General features: G+C 35.0%; 1 protein-coding gene across 3 annotated transcripts in view; it reads left to right on the forward strand.

Moving 5' to 3' along the window:
* The first annotated feature begins 3814 nt into the window (after positions 1 to 3814).
* The window catches only part of LOC126973119 (uncharacterized), a 610257-nt gene continuing 592827 nt past the window's right edge, over positions 3815 to 21244 (forward strand). For all 3 annotated transcript variants that reach the window (XM_050820265.1, XM_050820264.1, XM_050820263.1), the window contains exon 1: positions 3815 to 4061. The gene's annotated coding sequence lies outside the window, so the exon portion shown is untranslated. The remainder of the gene's footprint in view (positions 4062 to 21244) is intronic.

A 21244-nucleotide genomic window follows, 5' to 3' on the forward strand; every position in this document is an offset into this window, starting at 1 on the left:
GTTTTTATTTTTTGATTTTTAGTGAATTTGATTAGATTAGACAGTTAGAAATCCTGCCACATATCGCACCCTTCGGTTTTTTTCTTTCCTCCTCCTTTTTTGAAGTCGGCTAAAAAACAGAAAGTTAAAAATTAAACGAAAATCACGCTTATAATCCAAGCAAGCCGAACTCAAATTTCGAAAATAAAATAAGATTTAAACACAAGTTCGATTAGAAAGATTCCAAAATTACTGATGATTTTGTAAATTATAATTGTAACTCATAATAATTATATTTTTTTGTTGTCGAACACTTATAATATTTGATTAAATAATTCTTGTTATACTGGGGATCCTGGTAAAAAGTTTATCCGCTAAAATCTCAAGAGGATAGCAGGATAAAGGGTATATGTATATGAGCTAAAGCCATTTTGGCTTTAGCTCACTTAAAAGAAAGCATAGGCCACATTATGTCGTTATCGTTCAATGATTAGGTGATTCATATGCTCGTTTTTCCTATTATTTCATAAAAATATTGCAATATTCAATCAATTTATTTAAGGATATTTTATCTTAAAAAACATATTATATAAATTGGTATTTTTGAGTAGCATCCCTTATGCAGAATTTGATATTTTATAATAATGAGAGAATCACGAACGAGAACGAGTGTGGTCTTGTGGTGCGAGTTTTAATAATGTGCAACGTTTAGGCGTCAGATTACATATTTCCCTAGTGCTGGATTAGAATAAAACGAGGTTGCTTCACGTAAATTACCTGTATCATGTCTCTTAACGCTGTTAAAATTTAAAATTAAGATTGAAATACAATGTAATTTCATCGTGTTAAGAGCGCTTGGGCTGCAATTATTTTGTTTCCTTTACACTCCAGATTAAAAAATTTTATGAAAATCTAGGTTGTACGAAAAACAGTCTAGTGTCGGATTTCGGCGAGTCAACATCTCCTGAGGATGCCTCGTGTAGATAAGAAACACGTGTCAAATTCATCATAGATGGGAATATCATTTTAATACAAGATATAAGAAAAAAATTAATTTTACTAAAGTTATCTCCATAAAGTAAGAGTTATGCTTGTAAGATATATATAATAAATAACTTTTTAAGAAACATGCAAATAAGTCAGCACATCTTATACATTAATCTACATTACATTAATGTTCTTTTTACTCGGATTACAACATTATACTTACTCTTATTATAAAAAATATTAGCAGCAGAAAACTTACCTCTTACAGTGGTTCCATAATGATATGACTTGGGCTCCATCAAATAAGTACTTCAAAGGCACGCAACAATTTTGTGATTTTATTTTTTTTTTTTTTTATGAAAATAAGGGACGAGACGAGCAGGACCTTCAGCTGATGGTTATCATCCCCGCCCATTACAATGCAGTGCTGCTCAGGATTCTTGAAATCCCCAAAAATTCTGAGCGGCAATAAAGCTGCGCTCGTCACCTTGAGACATAAGATGTTAAGTCTCATTTGCCCAGTAATTTCACTAGCTACGGCGCCCTTCAGACCAAAACACAGCAATGCTTACACATTATTGCTTCACGGCAGAAATAGGCGTCGTTGTGGTATCCATAATCTAGCCGGCACCCCGTGCAAAGGAGCCTCCCACTGATTCCTCTGGTCTAGAAAGAGCGTACTAGAGGCTATGAGTTAGAATAAGGTGACCTATACTACTATAATACCAGCAATAGTAACAATCTATGTACAGTATTCGTCCGCGGCTGGTACTGTCTTGAACCTATTTCTGCCGTAAAACTGTGGTGCACATAGGTATCAAAGTTTTGCAATTTGAAATATTGTATTTATGTCTTTGTATTGTCTATAGTTGCAAGGCTATGGGCACAGTGCGATCAACGTTGCCAGAAGGTTACTTTTGTAATATTTTAGGAGATTTTCACTTCATCAGGTTGCTTGTAGGTTACACAACTCAAAAGGTTACTTTAGGTGCCTTGACTCGAATCTTATAGAATTGATTCTTAATCTACACATATAAATAAAATTGTAGTGTCTGCTTGTAATATTGAAAACACCGTTTTTTACTACATGTATATGAATATATATACGGTACATACACCAAAATAACATTTTATACAATTTTTATGTGTGTTTGTTCCGGCTAATCTCTGAAATGCCTAGACCGATTTTGACGGGACTTTTATTGGCAGGTAGCTGATATAATACGGAGTAACTTAGGCTACGTTAATAATGATGCAATGTCAAAAATAAAGTAATGATGCAATGTCCAAGAAACAGTCTAAATCTAAAAGGCAAAAGGAAAATGAAACAAGTCAAAACTTCGTTCGTATTGCAACTCAATAATTATTAAATAAATCGTCTCGTATCTTTTTTTCAATTACAAGTTCTTTTTTTGTTATTAATTTTTTTTATGGAATAGGAGGACAAACGAGCGTACGGGTCACCTGTTGTTAAGTGATCACCGCCGCCCACAATCTCTTGCAACACTAGAGGAATCACAGCAGCGTTGCCGGCCTTTAAGGAAGGTGTACGCGCTTTTTTTGAAGGTACCCATGTCGTACCGTCTCGGAAACACCGCACAAGGCACAGCTTTGTAGTACGTGGAAGAAAGCTCCTTGAAAACTGTGGAGGACCGCCACACGTCCAGATGGTGAGGATGATATCCTAACTTGTGGCGTATCGTGCGAAGGTGGAATTCGGCGGCAGGAATCAGGTTAAACAGCTCTTCGGAACACTCCCCGTGAAAAATGCGGTAGAAGACACACAATGAAGCGACGTCTCTACGCAACGCCAAGTGATCCAGCCGTTCACAGAGCACTGGGTCCCCGACAATTCGAGCTGCTCTGCGTTGCACGCGGTCAAATGGATCGAGCTGATACTGGGGTGCGCCAGACCAGAGATGACAGCAATACTCCATGTGTGGCCAGACCTGCGCTTTGTAGAGCGCTAGTATGTGGGGCGGCTTGAAGTATTGCCGTGCTCTATTAATGACGCCCAGTTTCTTTTTAAACTAAAAGGTTAATTTTTTATTTGTTTCGGGTAACTTTTGACTAGACTTGTCTTGCATCACTGAATGCGATGTAATCAGAATTGTGTCAGAAAAGTATACGCTACGGCATAGATACGTAGTTATGTAATGTATCAAATTGTCAACAAATCTAATACCCCTGCACACAAAACACCTTTAATAGTATTGTAGAATAATAATTATCTAATTTAGTAACTAGAATTCTTAGCTAATTATCTATGCCAAATTCTTATGTGATTGAAATCTATAAATCTGTGTGTGTAAGAGAGATGTAACAATTTTTGTGTAAAAATTAGTGTATTAACATTTAATTCTCGATATTGTGATAACGGGACGTATTAGTAGAACGTAGGAAATGGATACCCCATGGATCACCTCCCGTCAGGTCACTCACTTATCCGTTTATAAATTAAAAAAATTAGGACTCGTATAATAAAACACGACTACCCATTATTAATGATGTTATTACTGTAGGAATGATCACCTACTGCCATGGTTACCCGTTGATGTCAGCCATAAAACATTTTTCTTCTAAAAGTTACAAACTATTACTAAACTAGTGCCAATTCCAATATTTGAAACAAAAGTTAGCACTTGTCATCTTTACCTATTCGAAGGCTGAATTATAATTCACGTTAAGTCTCTTCCGTGTATAGATGATGCCATAATTAAAGTACATATTATTAATTTATAAATGAATACATACTCGGTGTTCTTAAGAGGGCTATAGATTTCACCCTTACGTACAACTGTCTCGCTCACACGTTTGTTCGAGCAAACGCCAGTGCGTTTTGATATCCCCTGTTGGTGGGACGTGTAATGGCGACAGACAACAAACATCGCGAAATTTGAATGTAGAATTCGCGCGGCATGTCTGATTTTGTCGGTTACTTTTTCCTTTTTTTTTTAATGTAAAACATTTCATCGGATATGTTTGTTGACATTTTTTTAATATGGTGTGTGATTTGTGAGTGATGGTACTCTCGATTTAGTGTAGTACTGTGATGAGTGGTGATTTTTAGTTTGTACAGATTTTGTAATTTAAAGGTAAGATTTTTCGTTGTCATGTTTTATTTATTCTTTATAATATCTTCTTTAAATATGATGATTTTGAGAAAGTGTTATAAATGATTTAAAATATACTTATGACGTATCTCACCAGTTATTATTCCTATATCGTACCTTTGTGTAATAGAGAGAAAAGATTATAATTTATTCCCTTCCTCATTCTCAATAAATTCTTAAAGAAGCTATAATACCTTTTATAATAATTGAGTGCATAATTTTATTTATTTATTAGAAAACATACAAAAAAAAACTAAAAAATGTCACCGATGGTTTATTGTATTTTCAAGCTCAAAAGTAATTTCAACCTTAATTTATATATTATGATTTTTTAATGATGCTTAATAATAAATAACTTAAATAATTTGAATTTTATTTTAATTTTAATAAATCTTTAATAATACTCAACTTATCACAGCATTAATTAAAAAATACTATCAGTTATTCACAAACTGCGAATTTAAGTGTGAAAGTCTTCTTAAGTTACAATTAATAATAAAATAATAATACAATTTTTAATACAAGAAAGATAACATCGATCGTAGTTATTAAAGACTATCCGATTGATCCTAAATTATTGTAATTAATAAAAATATAATTTGAATTATTGTTAACTTAAAATTATTTACTCGCAAAGATTATAATGTTACACAAAACAAAAATAATTGTCAGTTAATATGATCCACATGATTCTAAATAACTTTAGTTAATTAAAAAATAATTGTATCTAGTTACAGATACAGAAAATACACATGCTTAGTTTATCGTATTACGCAACCTGTATTGGTTAAAAATTATTCGCTCACTACGAATTTGAATAGTTTTGGTGTGGTACCAGAAGAAAATTATAATACCCAGTTAATTAAATATAATCAACATCGGTCCAAATATTTTTAATTTAAAAAAAAATGTTACATTATATTACAACTACTTTTAAGTAAATTAAACATAATCTTACGCAAATTCTAACAGTATTTATTTAAAATTTAGTTTTTAATATTATTCTCTCGCAAAGAATTCGAATTAATTAAATGTAACAAGAAAATCTTAATATCTCCGCAGTTATTATCCCAGTGACACTCTAAGCTCAAATATTAAATATCAATAGATTCAGCCAATTAGTTATATGAACGCTGGAGTTTTATATAAATATTATAATAAAATAGATAAAACTTATACAGAATCATCAACTAGAAATTAGGATAGATCCTCGCTATATTTATATACATAATATAATACAAGTCCACAAGGTACGCGATTTCCTTTGCGTGGACAGCGGAATTTGGTGTAAAGAAAAATGGTAAATGTACCTATGAATAATAATTAAAAAGCTGTTTAAAAATTCATGACTCGAAAACTAAAACCTACATTGACCATATAAATGTTTGCTACTTCGGGATTCGACCTGCAAGTTAACGTCTACTACTGGGCCATACAATCATAGCTTACTTTTTATTTAAATTCAGTTGTTCATTCAATTTATTTGTTGAGGTTTGCAGTTCTACTGTAATATAGATGGTGATGTTTGAGAATATGGACAGTCGAACCGTTCGCTCTTTTACCCTTCTAAAGCATTAAAAATGTACAAACTGCTATATTAAATCCTTCACACAATGTAAAAAAACCATATATGAGATACATGAAAATTTCGAAGTTTAATATTAAATCAGTGGGAGGCATCTTTGGATAGGATGTCGGCTATGTATGTGGGTTCCACAGCGACGCCATTTTGTGCGGTGAAGCAGTAATGTGCAAATATTATTGTGTTTCGATTGACATTGGCTGAGCTAATGATGCGTAACATCTTATGTCTCAATGTGACGAGCGCAATTACGATGCACTTCATTTTAATGACCAGGCCACTATCAGGTAAATCTCGACACTTTTTCTCATAAAAATGCTGATAAACCTGAACGGTCTCTAAACTTCAACGATTTTTCACTGTCTAATCGCTTCATGAATAGCGTTCCATACCCCCGTCGTTCTCATCTACAAAGTTAGCGGAAATCGCAAGTACCTACGTCATTTGCTGGCATCGAAATAGAAAATCGATATTATTCAATCGATAGCCTACGACTGACTGATTTCATGCTCGCTTTTAGCACACTTTTAGGCACCACTGTATCTAGTATTATCAAAATGTTACTCTAATCAACATTTGGGCATACGACTTTAATCGGCTTCGCCTGAATGTCATTAAGTCGATCTCTCTGCGGAGATAATCGTACGGCTTCTGTTTCCCATGTAATATGTTAAATCCTTAAAAGTTTACGCACACGTCTTAAGTATAAGTATATACTTAAATATTTAGAATTGTTTTTAATCAACATTATTAAATTTTATTTTCACGTTTGTCACATTAAAGGTCTCCAGTAACATTGACACAATACGGTAGTAAAATAGTGGTAGTTTTTTTATCACCGGAACCCATAATATTAATAATAGGTAATTTTTTTAAATGTATAATATTAGTATATTAAATAAAATACTTTCTTAATACTTAATAAACGAGTAAAAGATTATTAAATTTAATTTCCATGTTTGTTCTCAATAAAGTGTTCCAATTAGGGTAGGGGTAAAGTAGTAGTAAATTTCTTACCACTGCAACCCGTTGCTTTATAGAAAGAGTGCCTCGGGGCTATTTCTTTATGCTCTATCGGAAGCTTGGTTCAATAATGAACTGGTGAAGTTCTAAATCTTTCTTAATTGAAGTCAAACAGGATTTATTTGAACCGACTGATCAATTAGGTCACGGAATAAATACAATGTTTCTACCACTAATTATACTACGCAAAGACTATCTGATAGTAGTCATACTAACATAAATTTTGAATGATCTACAATCTATCTTCAACATATTATGTAATTGCTGGGAGTTATGGTTTGATAAATTTTATATTGAATAAAAATTTCGTGTCACGTTGTTTGTCCGCGATGAACTCCTAACTCCTGGACAAAGACCTCCCCCAAAGATTTCGACGACGATCGGTCCTGCGCTGCCCTCATCCAACGTGTTCCGGCGATCTCGACCAGATCGCCGGTCCATCTTGGGGTCTACCAACACTGAGTCTTCCGGTACGTGATCGCCATTCGAGGACTCTTCTGCCCCACCGGCCATCTGTCCGTCGAGCTATGTACCATGCCCACTGCCATTTCAGTTTCGCAATCAATCGGGCTATGTCGGTGACTTTGGTTCTCCTACGGATCTCCTCATTTCTGATTCGATCACTTTCGAGCTTTCTCATCAGGCTCATAGCTAGCGACCACGTCTGCGTAACTCCTGAATTACTGAACCGATTTGAAAAAATATTGCAAATTGCGTGCAGTTTGCTCAATTTTGAGAGATAGGATAGTTTTTATTTCGATTCAAGACCCTAAATAACTTTTATTTCAATTTTTATTTTGTACTAGCTGACCCGACAGACTTGATAATGTTTTTTATATGAATTTGTCAATAATATATCATACCATCAAAAATTACTTCGTAAAATATGCACCCTGCTGTCGTAATGAAATTGTTTGACAGCAGAACTGTCAAACCGTGCGTCAATAAATTCTCTCTTAGAAATTATGTATGGACACATCAAAGGAAAACCAAATTTTGTTTTTTTTATTTAATTTAGCAGTATTTTCCTAATTATTCACCTTTTAAACCTTCTCTGGGCTTGCACAAATAATTCAAGACCAAAATTAGCCCAATTGGTCCAGCCGTTTCGAGTTTTAGCGAGACTAACGAACAGCAATTCATTTATATTTATATAGATGAATATTTCTATGATATGAATTTTTGATGCATGGTTTGACAGTTCTATTGTGACATTGTTGCATTCTAAATACAAAATTAATTTAAACAACACTTCTTTTATTCTTAATTATGAAACAGGCAAGGCACGATACAGCCAGATCTTGAAATGAATATAGTTCTTTTAATAAGTTGTTGGACTTATCCTTCTTATATATATTAAACAAAATCACAAATTAGAAATATCTTATTTCAATTATCAACGTTAATTATCTAAAATAAATAAGATCATTTAGAAATATGTTTATTTTATTTCTTTACTGCTTTATTTGGTTTTTAAAAACAGTTTTTATTTACTTATTATCAACAATACAATGTCTGTTGCATCAGCTAGTATCTTTTAAAGGAGGTTCTCAATTCGATCGGTATTTTTTAATGTATGTATTTGTGTATTACGCTGAGATTTATGATCCGATTTAAATTTTTCTTGCCAAGCCAAATGTAAAAGCAGGTAATTATCTACACTCGCCACGCGTGACTTTGAACAGGATAGCTTCGTCTAGAACAAAACAACCCAAGCGGGGCAGGCACCGAAACGAACCCTATCAATATGTACTATTTTATTAATTTTAAAGATATTTGGTTTGCATAAGACGTGTATTCAATTAAATCTTTATTAAGTATTTTACTTTTCAGTTTTTGAAGCCGGTTTTTTTAAATGTAGTTTTTTTTAAATACTAGAAGTTCACACCATGCTTATCATTTTACCATTAACGGCTATACACAATATGTGCGAACATTTATATCTTACATTACAGGGTTAGGGAAAAAAAGCTAATTAATAATAAAATATCAAATTATTACGGTAAACGTACAGATAGATATATGGTACCCTATGTATTTAATAATATAGACATATTAAGACAGACCCCCAAGATAAAGATTGGATTACTTAAGAAAAAGCTTAAAAAAGTATTATTAGATAATATTAGGTAATAAATATAGAAATATAATATATCATAATTATATAGATATTCGCAGCTTACATTATTATAGAATAATTATTAATTAATATAATTTTAGAACCATTTTATGTTATGTTTGTATATGATTAGGTTATTAGTAGGTTATGTATAAAATTAATGAGCGCATCTCGCCGATAAACGTTATGTTTGGCGAGTAAATAAATGTTAGTAAAATGTAAGTATATATATGAAAATAAATAATAAAAAAAAAAACGAAGTTCCAACACAGTAACGGAACGTCGATTACAAAATAATGTAATGATCCTCGCTCGCCATGTACGTTTTAATTTTTCGAATTCAACTTATGTACGATTACTCGAGTACTCGTCTAGCAATGATCTTGTTATTTCTCTGGTGGTGCAAGGGAATGTGGGCGGTGGTGGTGACTTAACATCAGGTAACCCATACTCTGGTTTGTCCTCCTGATCTCAAAACAGATGTAAAGCGTTGGAGCGCTTTCGCACTACGTCTGATCAGAGTCCGATCCGAATCCGTGAAAACACGGTCCAAAGCAGTCGTAGAATTATTTCTATTGTAATTTACGCACTAGATCCGGCTTCCGTCATCCGATTTCTTTCCGTCAACCGTAGAAATAGTTCGACGACTACTTCGGACCGTATTTTCACGGATACGGATCGGATTAAGGTACAGAGTTTGCGCTTTTCGATTCACTTCTTCTATTTAGTTTTTTTTTCTTTTTATTTACCGAAGTACTAAGTAAGTCAAAACGATTGCCGTTTGTTTTTATTCCTTTCATATCATTAAAAGGTCCAAAACTTAAGATTTTACTTTAACTAAGACGCTAACATAATCATAAATTGATTTTGATTTTTATTATGTGAGAGTATCGCTCAAGTGAGCTTCAAATCCATCGCTGAACATAAAACATGAAATACGAACAATAGTGTACAATGTAAATAGGATGGATACAATGTAGAATCGCCCTCAACATATATAGATCTAACTAAATGATATTAATGCCATTAATAAGATTAATGACGAATACGTCCCCTTGCCACTGTTCTAATAATCTCTCGGATTACGAACAATGTGTACTACATTCGTTTGATTTAATGTACTTGCGGCTATAATGCTGAGTATAGATTTCCTTATTATACGCGTATATATATATATATATATATACTATTTGACGTTTGAGTATGTCTGTTGCATCACTTTACATCATTGTAATGGAAAAGATTTGTAAAACAATGGCAATGAGTTTCTTGCTACTTCTTCTCATTAGCCTTTACGAAGTAGCGGTAGATTCAATAAGATATATTTTTTTTTTGACAATTCCGTGACCTAAATGAATAAATTGATTTTGAACGAACGATTGTGAACGACGTCTCGCGTTCCGTGCGAGCGCTCTTCCACTGAGCCAACCGTTCGAGTGACGTAAAGTTCATAATTCTTGATATGTGGATATACAGTATCTACTTTATTGTTGAAAACCAGCTCAATCCCAATATTTGCATATTAGAAAATTGATTTGAGATGTCGCTCTTTCAAATCTTAACAATTTATTTCTTTCTAAAGTGGTAACCCTTATTTCTGGAATAATTTACACAAATTAAAATTTAAAAAGAATTACAATCTCGCTCCCTACGATAGTAATATTCTGGAAAAAATATTAAAAATCCTACATAAATCCGTCATTAATTACACATAAATAAAAAATAAAAACAAAAAACTTCTACTGTCTGAGTGATAAAATACTTACACACTTACTTAAAGCCACAAACGTTTCTGATCAACTTTTTTTAAAAGTATAGAATTTAGTTTTTTGTGTTTAAGAATAATTCATTGTATATTTGTATTAATTTTTACCGAATTGGATTCTTTTATACCATTCGTCAATTTTTATTTACATGCGCACCCTTAATCATAATATTTCTACTCCCATAGTTTGTTGTTTGTCCAATTAGTGCTTCATCATCATCACCAGCTGGAAGACGTCCACTGCTGGACAAAGGCCTCCCCCAAAGATTTCCACGTCGATCGGTCCTGTGCTGCCCTCATCTAACATATTCCGGCGATCTTGACCAGATCGTCGGTCCACCTTGTGGGTGGGTGGCCTACCAACACTGCGTCTTCCGGTACGTGGTCGCCATTCGAGGACTTTACTGCCCCAACGGCCATCTGTCCGTCGAACTATGTGCCCTGCCCACTGCCACTTTAGTTTCGCAATCATTTGGGCTATGTTGCTGATTTTGGTTCTGCTACGGATCTCCTCATTTCTGATTCGATCTCGCAGAGAAACTCCGAGCGTATCCCTCTCCATTGCCCTCTGAGCGACCATCAGCTTTCTCATAAGGCCCATAGTTAGCGACCACGTCTGCGTACCGTAAGTCATCACTGGCAACACACACTGGTTGAAAACCTTCGTCTTCAGACACTGCGGTAATTAGTGCTTAGGCAAATAATATTTATGAATTCATATCCTTAGTTAAATATTGTCAAGATTCAAGAGTTATATATACAATTTGAATTAATTTTATTAATTTAGTTTACTTGTAAATTTTTGTTAAATATCGGTTTGTGAATTATGCTTCTCGTAAATAATGCACAGAGTTGCTTTGCAATTCAGTACATATCTTCTGAAGCTTGCGGTTTTATAATGTAAGTTTTATAAATTTTTCATTTTTCTGAAATACACTGTATATGAATTATTACAAAATCCATAAAACTGAAAAAAAAAGTATCTTTAATTACAGTAAAATTGGATTTATTCTATTCTATTCTTCCTACTGTTTCTTCTGTTGAATTGAACATTTTAGTGTATATAGGGAATTATCACATGTACACATAGTTGTCATGAACCATCACATAAGCTCCACACTGATCATGAAATCTAAGTAATGAGTCAACACATCATACAAACGTAGTATTCAAATAAACTGTTATTAAAGTGCTGTAACTTCAATACGTACATAAACCTTTTACGTAAATTAAAATCAGTTATCTGTTCTGTCGATCTTTTTGGAGATAAGCGGACTGTTTCATTTCCCGTATAGTTAGTAAACATTTTTTTCTTTATGCTAAACTGGCAGAGTCATAATATAAGTTTCAAAACTTTCAATGTTCTACAATGTTTTAAAAACGATACCGTATTGCTTTTACATGAATAGGTACTAATCTAATCTAATATTATAAAGAGGAAACATTTGTGTTTTTGTATCTATGTTTGTAATGTTTTCACACAAAACTACTGGACCGATTTCAAAAATTATTTCACCATTAGAAAGCTGCATCTTCATTGAGTGTCAAAGGATATATAACGTTTTAAAGAAATTGGAACCCCTAATATAAATGCAATAATATAACCCAAGGTGTAAAAAAATAGTCATAAAAATCTGTCATTGTGTGCGCTGCGGAAATTATTGACGATCGAATAAAAATATGTTGTACAGTATTAAAGAACGTATCAATATCTACAACAAAGGCCGCGATACGAGTACCATATACCGTAGTAATACCACTATAACTATTTTTTAAGATTTTAAATGTTGATAAAAGTGTCGATAATAATCAAACCATATTATTCACGTCTCTGTATTAATCTTTATCCCATTAAATGAGACTTAATTAAAACCCGTTTCGATAACTGTAAAACTCTTATACAAATTATTTAAGTTTTCTTTAGTGTTAATTCCGCCAATATTTGTTTGTAAAACAATTCGACACGTGTTTCGCCTCTACACGAGGCATCCTCAGGATGTGTTGTCTCGTGAGGTCTTGTCAGTCTCATGCCAGATTTTGGCGAGACAACACGTCCTGAGGATGCCTCGTGTAGAGGCGAAACACGTGTCGAATTGTTATAAAAACAAATATTGGCGGAATTAACACTAAAGAAAACTTTAATAATTTGTATAATTATGGATTTCCGCAAAGTAACGCCTAATTCAATATTTTTTTTTTTTGTAAAACTCTTATTTAATTATTAAACTCGGACATACCATTCCAAAGATAACGAATTTAAAAATGTCAATCTAAAGAAAATAATACAATAATAACTTAATGAAATAAAACTATTATGTTAACAAGAATAAATCTACGGTCCGACTTAGTAGACTTCCCACTACCATGAGATACATATAGGCGCGAGTGAAACCGCGGGGCATTGCTAGTGATTAAATATTTACGGCAATGCTTAAGTATGAAGTTATTCTCATAATTTTCACTTTGTCAATAAATATTTAAATGCATTGATCTGTTATGTTGTATATATATATACTGTTGTATATATACAAGTTAGAATATCATCCCCACCATCTGGATGTGTGGCGGTCCTCCACAGTGCGGTTCTCAAAGAAGCTTCTTCTATGTACAACACAGCTGTTTAATAAGCTTCCTTGTGCTGTGTTTCCGGGACGATATGACATGGGTACCTTTAAAAAAAGCGCGTACACCTACCTTAAAGGCCGGCTACGCTCCTGTGATTCTTCTGGTGTTGCAAGAGAATGTGCGTGGCGGTGATCACTTAACACAAGGTGGTAAAGCATACGCTCGTTTGTACTTCTTTTTGTTTTCGTCGCTAGTGTGTAACAGGGGGTAAACACTTTCAGGGACCATATAGATCTTATATAAATCCAAGGTGGCTAGTAGCGATTGCTTACGATTTGTTTTTAATTTTACCCAACCAATTACGATATGTTATGATCACTATCTGACCAATCTGTATTCAGTACCACCGCTAACCTCAGTTAATTGATTTGTTTGCATTACGATTATATAGGTCTGCTCTTGTATAAATTCGCTCTCATTCACCTCTCCACACACATTCGTTTCGCACACACTCTGAGGTAATTCCTCCACTATACTAAGTCGGTTTTTAGGTGATTAGTGCCTCTTATTTTAATTGGAAGAGGAGGTCAAACGAGCGCATGGGTCATCTGATGTGAAGACATAACAGCCACCTACATTCTCCTGTAATACGAGAGGAATCATAGGAGTGTTGCCGGACTTTTGCAAAGAGCTTTTTCTTATATTGTCCTAAAATACCGCACAATGAAGCTCATTCCACCGCTTGGTTTTACGTTGAAGAAAGTTCGTTGAAAACCGCACTGTGGGAGGCTCCTTTGCATCGGATACCGCAAGATTATGGGTACCACAACGGCGCCTATTTCTGCCGTGAGGTAGTAATGTTTAAGTATTGCTGTATTTCGGTCTGAAGGGCGCCGTAGCTAGTGAAATTACTGGGCAAATGAGACTTGACATCATATGTCTTAAATCATCTGAGCGGCACTGCATTGTAATGGGCAGGGCGTATCAATTACCATCAGCTGAACGTCCTGCTCATCTCGTCCCTTATTTTCATAAAAAACAAAAAATATGTCGTGGATGTTGTATAATGTGATCAAGGTATAATTGCATTACGCCTACTCTTAGCTTGTTTTGTTTTGCGTTACTCCTCTGATCATTTTAACACAGTTAATGGCAGATGACCTTCTCCTCTTTTCACAAACCACCGTAACATTGTATTATGTACATAAATTTATAGCGCCCTCTTTTATTCAGTCTGACCAATTAAATCATAAAACAGGTAGAAATGAGAATTCGAATAAATGTTGAACGGAAGAGAAGATATCTCGGTAATACGAATGTAATTCAAATAGACTCGCTGTCCATTTCAACCACATCGAACTGTATTACAATAGAAATAGATTCTCTAGATACATACAAGAGAATTGTTAAATCAGAATTGCAATAATAAAGATTGCCATAAAACATAGGAACAGCCTTATTGATTTATTATTTTATATTCAATTATGTTATACCACATGCGTATTTTTCTCGCAATATTTCTCGGATTTAAACATCCTTAAAGTCATTCCTTTTAGATTTTTAATGAGACACAATTTTTTTGATTAATATTCCGAATGCACTAGATTTTTCAGATACACCAAAATCGAAAGTGCCGTACGGCACAATACACCCTGACCAAGTTCTGACCCTTATTTTGTTTATAAGATAGCTTATTTTGCATGGTCTTACAGCTTGTTTTAATAGCTTTCTAATACATTCAGTGAAATCATCCTATTACAAGCAATCTTTTAATACACGTAAAATAATACGCATTGATAGAGCACTGCACGCACGCCAAAATCACTTGCCGATTTCAGAAGGTTAAATAATGATTTGGCCAAAGCTGTTCTTGTGCCTGCAATAAAATTATATAAATGGAATGTCTAGAAGATGATGTTAAATTAATTATTAACACACACAGCCGCGCTTGAACAACAATACTTCCTTCCATATAAAAATTCCACCCATTGAGCTGCCTAGTTTCGATGGAAAGACAGAAAAATGGCCTGTCTTTTATGAGTCATTTAAAACAAATATTCACGAGAATAAAGAACTGACAGACTCTCACCGTATCCAATATTTAATGGGTAAGTTAACTGATTCCGCTTTAAAAATAACCGCAGGTATAATACCTACAGGTGATTCCTATAAATTTATTTGGAATTCACTACTTAAAAAGTATCAAGATAAACGATCGTTAGGCACACATTACTTAAATAATATCTTAGAATTAAAGGGTTGTTCTCATTCCGCATATAGTTTAAATGCTTTTATAGAAAAATATTCGTCATCACTAGCCGCTTTAAAGCAATTAGATATAAACGATTTAACAGATTTTATTCTATTGCACTGTGCTTTAAGAAAAATAGATTCTCAAACCGCACGTTCATTCGAGTTATCCGTCCGCGATGTTGAAATTCCTTCTTCAAAAGACTTGATAAACTTTATTCAAGATCAAGCTTAGATTTTAGAACGTTCAGACAAAATACGTAATTCTAATATCAACACAGGCTTCGCCCCGGCTGGGAACAAACCTACCGCTGCGACCACGCGTGAATCGCGCGCACGAACCTACAAGTCATTCGTCGCGAGCCACGACTGTACTACTATACCTACTTCTCCCGGTTATTCAAATACACCGCTTGTGTGTGTTTTTTGTTCAGATAATAAGCACACAAAACTTTATAATTGTTCTAAATTTAAAAACGTACCTTCTGTACATGATCGGTTTCCAGGTAACATCGACATTATATTGGGTGCACAGTTATTTCCATACATTTATTTGGGAAATAAATTAGATATTGGATCGCGCGCCCCACCCGCCTCATCTACTGTTTCTGGTTATGTTTTTATGGGTGACTATCCTTCTCAGAAAAATGATAATACCGCGCGTTTGTGTACTAAGACCGCTTCACTTATTGAATCGACCGCTTCCGCTGATTTTAATTGTAATGTCACTACCGCTTCTTTTATCTCGCTGAAATTAAATGATTTAATTCAAAGATTTTGGCAACTTGAAGAATTACCGCAATTTGAATTTTTATCGCCTGAGGAAACGGAATGTGAGAATTTGTATACTTCCACTGTGACTCGGGACGATACCGGCCGTTATGTTGTCTCTCTCCCTTTCTGTAAAGAGCCGTCAGAGCTTGGAAATTCTCGTGCTGTTGCATTGCATCGACTATTGGCCTTGGAGAGGAAATTTCGACAAGATGTTAAGCTAAGAGATAATTATGACAAGGTTATACAAGAATATATAGATAACGGGTATTTGAGTTCGGTCTCGGAGTCCGAAGTTTCGGATACAGGTTATGATATACCGCATCATGCTATCGTTCGTTCCGACAAGCCTATGCCGCGTGTTGTGCTTGACGCTAGCGCGAAAACTCATACGGGATTATCATTAAATGACGTTCTTCATGTTGGTCGTAACATGCAAACCGATTTGTTTCGTTTGTTACTAGAATTTCGATTATTCCCTGTCGCTATGAATGCTGACATTAAACATTTGTACCTCCGCATTGGGGTTTTTAAGGATCAACGCAAATACATACGAATATTATTTAGATTCAATGAAAATGAAAATATCCGCACATTTGAATTTAACTGCGTTCCTTTCGGTCTCAAGTCAAGCCCATTTTTGGCAATGCGCACAGTGAGACAGCTGGCTTTAGACATGAGTTCCCACTTCCCAGAAGCTGCTAAAATTGCAGAATCGAGTCTGTACACAGATGACCTAGTATACTCCGCTCCCAATGTGGAAACTGCCAAGAATTTGGCTCAGGACCTGATTAAAATGTTCGCGTCGGGTTCCTTTGATTTGGTAAAGTGGCGAAGCAATTCGCCAGAGTTAATGAGCAGTCTACCTGATACACACCGTTCCTCTTTACACTTTGACGCTTGTCAAAATGTATCGAAGGTTTTAGGATTATTATGGGAACCTTTGAGTGATACTTTCCGCTTTACTTCCTGTCAAGTTTCTGAGGAATGTACTAAGAGAAAAATATTCTCCGTAGTAACCCGCTTATTTGACGTGCTAGGTCTGGTCGCTCCCGTCATTATGCACGCTAAATTACTCATTAAAGAGCTGTGGCTGAGCAATATTGGCTGGGATGATCCTACTCCATTGCACATCACACAAAAATTTAACGCCCTAATACAGGAATTCCCGCTACTAGATAACTTGCGTATTCCGCGTCATGTAGGTGTTACACTTGAGTGCACTTTAAACCTTGTTGCATTCTGTGACGCAAGTATTCAAGGATATGGTTGTGCGATTTATGCCCACTGTACCTTCCCTTCTGCTGTCAGAGTGACGTTGCTTTGCGCAAAGTCTAAGGTATCACCAACTAAAGTGACAACGTTGGCACGACTCGAGCTATGTGCAGCCGTGCTAATGTCTAAATTAATATTAACTGTGAAGGAGTCTTACTCCAGCCGCTTTCCAATTTCAGAAATTTATGCTTTTTCAGATTCCACGATTGCTCTATCCTGGATTCACTCATCTCCACACCGTTTTTCTGTTTTCGTCAGCAACCGCATCGCCCAGTGTCAAGAAAACTTAAGTCCTGAACATTTCTATCATGTCGCTGGAGTTGAAAATCCCAGTGACTGCCTTTCTCGTGGTTTGCTGCCATCCCAACTTGTATCTCATCTGTTGTGGTGGAATGGCCCCTCTTGGCTGCAGCAACCACCAAATTTCGGGCCCATTCAAAGATTTTCTCCTACGAATTCCGTAGAACTTCCAGAGCATAAAGCTCATGTTTTCACCGCTACCGCTATGACCGAGCCTCCTATATTATGTGAGTTAGCTCATCGTATCTCTTCATGGGATAAATTATTGCGTACAATATGTTATGTACTCCGCTTTATTAAATATAAAAATAATGTAACCGCTAATTTGACTCCTGTTGAAAATATAAATTTGGCGGAACGAGTTATGATCCGCACACTACAATCTGTATATTTTTCACAAGATATCGCTTTGCTTAAAAACTCGAAATTGCCGTCTAAGAAACTTCGACCACTGGCTGTTTTCTTAGATGAAGAAGGTATTTTGAGAGTTGGCGGAAGACTATCCAAGTCAAGTCTTCCCTTTGATGCCACGCATCCCGCTCTTCTTCCAAAGAATAATCACGTGGTTAATTTGATTATTCGACATTACCACGTAATGAATTGTCATACAGGACCAGGACTTCTTGTATCAATTCTTAGACAGCGTTATTGGATATTGTTGGCGCTAAGGCACAATTGGAGAGTTATATACATTTTTATTGACTTCAAAATTTAAGACTTCCCTTTCTCAACAATTTATCTTGCATAAAATTAATTGGAAAATGATACCGCCTAGATCACCACATTTTGGTTCTGTGTGGGAATCAAATATTAAGAGTTTGAAGACACATTTATATAGAGTTATTGGGTTGCAGCTTCTCACTTATGAAGAGCTCCAAACAGTTCTAACCCAAGTTGAATGTATCATGAACTCACGTCCTCTTAATGTGGTATCCTCTGATCCACATCCTGAGGTTATTACTCCCGCTCATTTTTTAATGGCAACACCGCTAAAATATTTACCTGCTCCAGATTTGTCTGATCAACCAGTTAATTTAGTACAGCGTAAACATTTGTTAGACAGCATGGTGCAATCGTTTTGGAAGAAATGACACACTGAATATCTGCATACGCTGCAGATTCGACAAAAGTGGTCTACTCCTGATAAACCAGTGGTGGTTGGAACTGTCGTATTAGTTGGACAGGATGACTCCCCCCGCTAAGTTGGCCAATAGGGATTATTACGGAGGTTTTTCCTGGCACCGATAATATTGTTCGAGTTGCAAAGGTTAAGACTAGATTCGGTATTTTCAAGCGTCCGGTTGTAAAACTTTATCCTATACCAACTCAGTAACTTCTTTATTTTTTCTGTTAGTTTATAAGATTTATCTTAGCGTATTTAAAAAAAAAACTATTAATTAATTGACCACTCTTTGAGCCATTTTGTTTTTACGTTTTTTTGTTTTTTGTCGTAATTCTAAGTTAATCTCCTTTACCGCTTAAATTTATTTCTTATGGGATTAATTGAGATTTTTCACTAGTACTCATGATACCGCTTAGTTAGATAATTGGTTGTACTCTTTTATTTAATTTATTTAATATTACTTCATTCATGTTGAAAGGTCTCCGACCTTCCAAGGCGGGGAGCATGGTGAAGCAGCTCATTGCATAGTGCACTAAAATATTAATGCTTCATTTATGTGCATAAATTATGGCGGCGTCTGATGCATTGGGCCTTCTGCTAACTTGAAATTGTATTTAGTTACGCATGAGAGGTCTAGATTGCGCTAGTTGTCTCGCATGCGCGCTGAATACGTGCGAATAATCGACTCGCGCGCCATAAAACAGTATCAAAGTTGTCTTCGAGTTGTCTGCCTGCCGTGATTGATTCTATAACCTTTTAAGTGTCTTGTGTGCCACGTGTCCGCTACATATATTTTGAAGACTTGCTTGTGACATCAATCTAGTTCCCGAATATACAGTGGATGCTTCCTGATTGCTGTTTTTATCCGCTCTGCTGCGACAACGACAAGCCACGAATCAAGACTGATCTGCGAGTATTCCTCCTTAGGAAACTCTAGTTTCAATACAGGTTAGAGGATTGGTTCTTACATTAGTTGTCGCCATAATTATCCGCTTTCTTTTTTCGAGTTACGTTCCCCGCGGTAGACTGTCTATTTACACGACAGCCTACCAACATTTATGTGTAAGGTTTAAATGCCCTACCAGACGGGTTGAAATAAGGGATAAAAGTTTGCATGGGAATTTGTCATTTTCGGGTATAAAGCCATGAAACTTTGCATTTAGGCACTAAATAAGAAGTTATTTATAAACATTTGTTCGAGCATTTTTGAAACTTAGACCTATATGGGGATGAAATAGGAGATTAAAGTTCACAGGGAAATACTATTAAAGAGACTGTCCACAATGATAAGGGATATCCGCTGTATCGTAGAAGAGCGCCGCGCCGGCAGCGTAATGAGCAGTTTGAGTGTAATACACACTCCTTTTGCAAAGTATCCTAACAAATAAAACATACTGCCCATAGAACTATCACACGCGGACGAAGTCGCGGGTAAAAGATATTAATAACATAAAATAAATACTAGAATTAATCATGTTATAAGATTGTATAATACTTGCCTTAAATAAGCACGTTTGTGACGTTAACCTTCACCTTAAATAGTTTTTACCCCAGAAAGTGCTGAAAGCGCCCTAAGAAATCTTAACTTCAAAAACTATTTGATATATTGCTTAGAGTTCAAAATTCTTCGAATAAAAAGTTTAATATAAAATTTCGCAAGCATGCAGTCACGCCTCACATTTGCTCGGTGCCAAGAAAAACGTTTCAAATTAAAAAAGTTCAAAATCACTGACCCATGATACGATAGCGTAATGGAGGGTAAAAATCGTTTGTCTATTTTTCGCTGAGCGTGCTGTTTGAAGCAATTATTCAAAGCTTTGTTTGAATAGCTTTCATTTGCGGATGTAGACGAAATATTAATTCAGCGTTTGTTATTTTTTGTTAATTTTTTCTGTATTTTTTTCATGTTTACATATTATTATAATATCAACATTACATGATTGTGATAAATCATTCGAGACCCCAGCTAGACAGAAATTCTACAAAAATCTGGTTTTTAAACTTTTTCTGTTACTGTCCTGAATCTACTGTTTTTTTTTGCTCTTTTTCTAAGTTCATTAAAATTCATTTAAAATCTATGTGTACAAAATTCACACTGCGAGAATTTGACCACGTACTTAACAGTCATTTATATGATTGTTAATTTCATTATTTAAAAGTAACAAAATAAATTAACACCAGGTGACCCGTACGCTCGTTTGTCCTCCTATTACATATAAAAAAAAAATTTTGGCCATATATACGGTAAGTCGTATCCAATTATGGGTGATAACCATTATGGTGCCTCTATAAGTAGAATAACTAACTCACTAAAACTACAGAGTAGGGATGGATTAATACTTACGAAAACTAATCAACCAAATATTAGCAGAACGAATTAGAAAATTACCAA

The sequence above is a fragment of the Leptidea sinapis genome, chromosome 28 (assembly GCF_905404315.1).
Source record: "Leptidea sinapis chromosome 28, ilLepSina1.1, whole genome shotgun sequence".
In the NCBI taxonomy this organism is placed as follows: Eukaryota; Metazoa; Arthropoda; class Insecta; order Lepidoptera; family Pieridae; genus Leptidea; species Leptidea sinapis.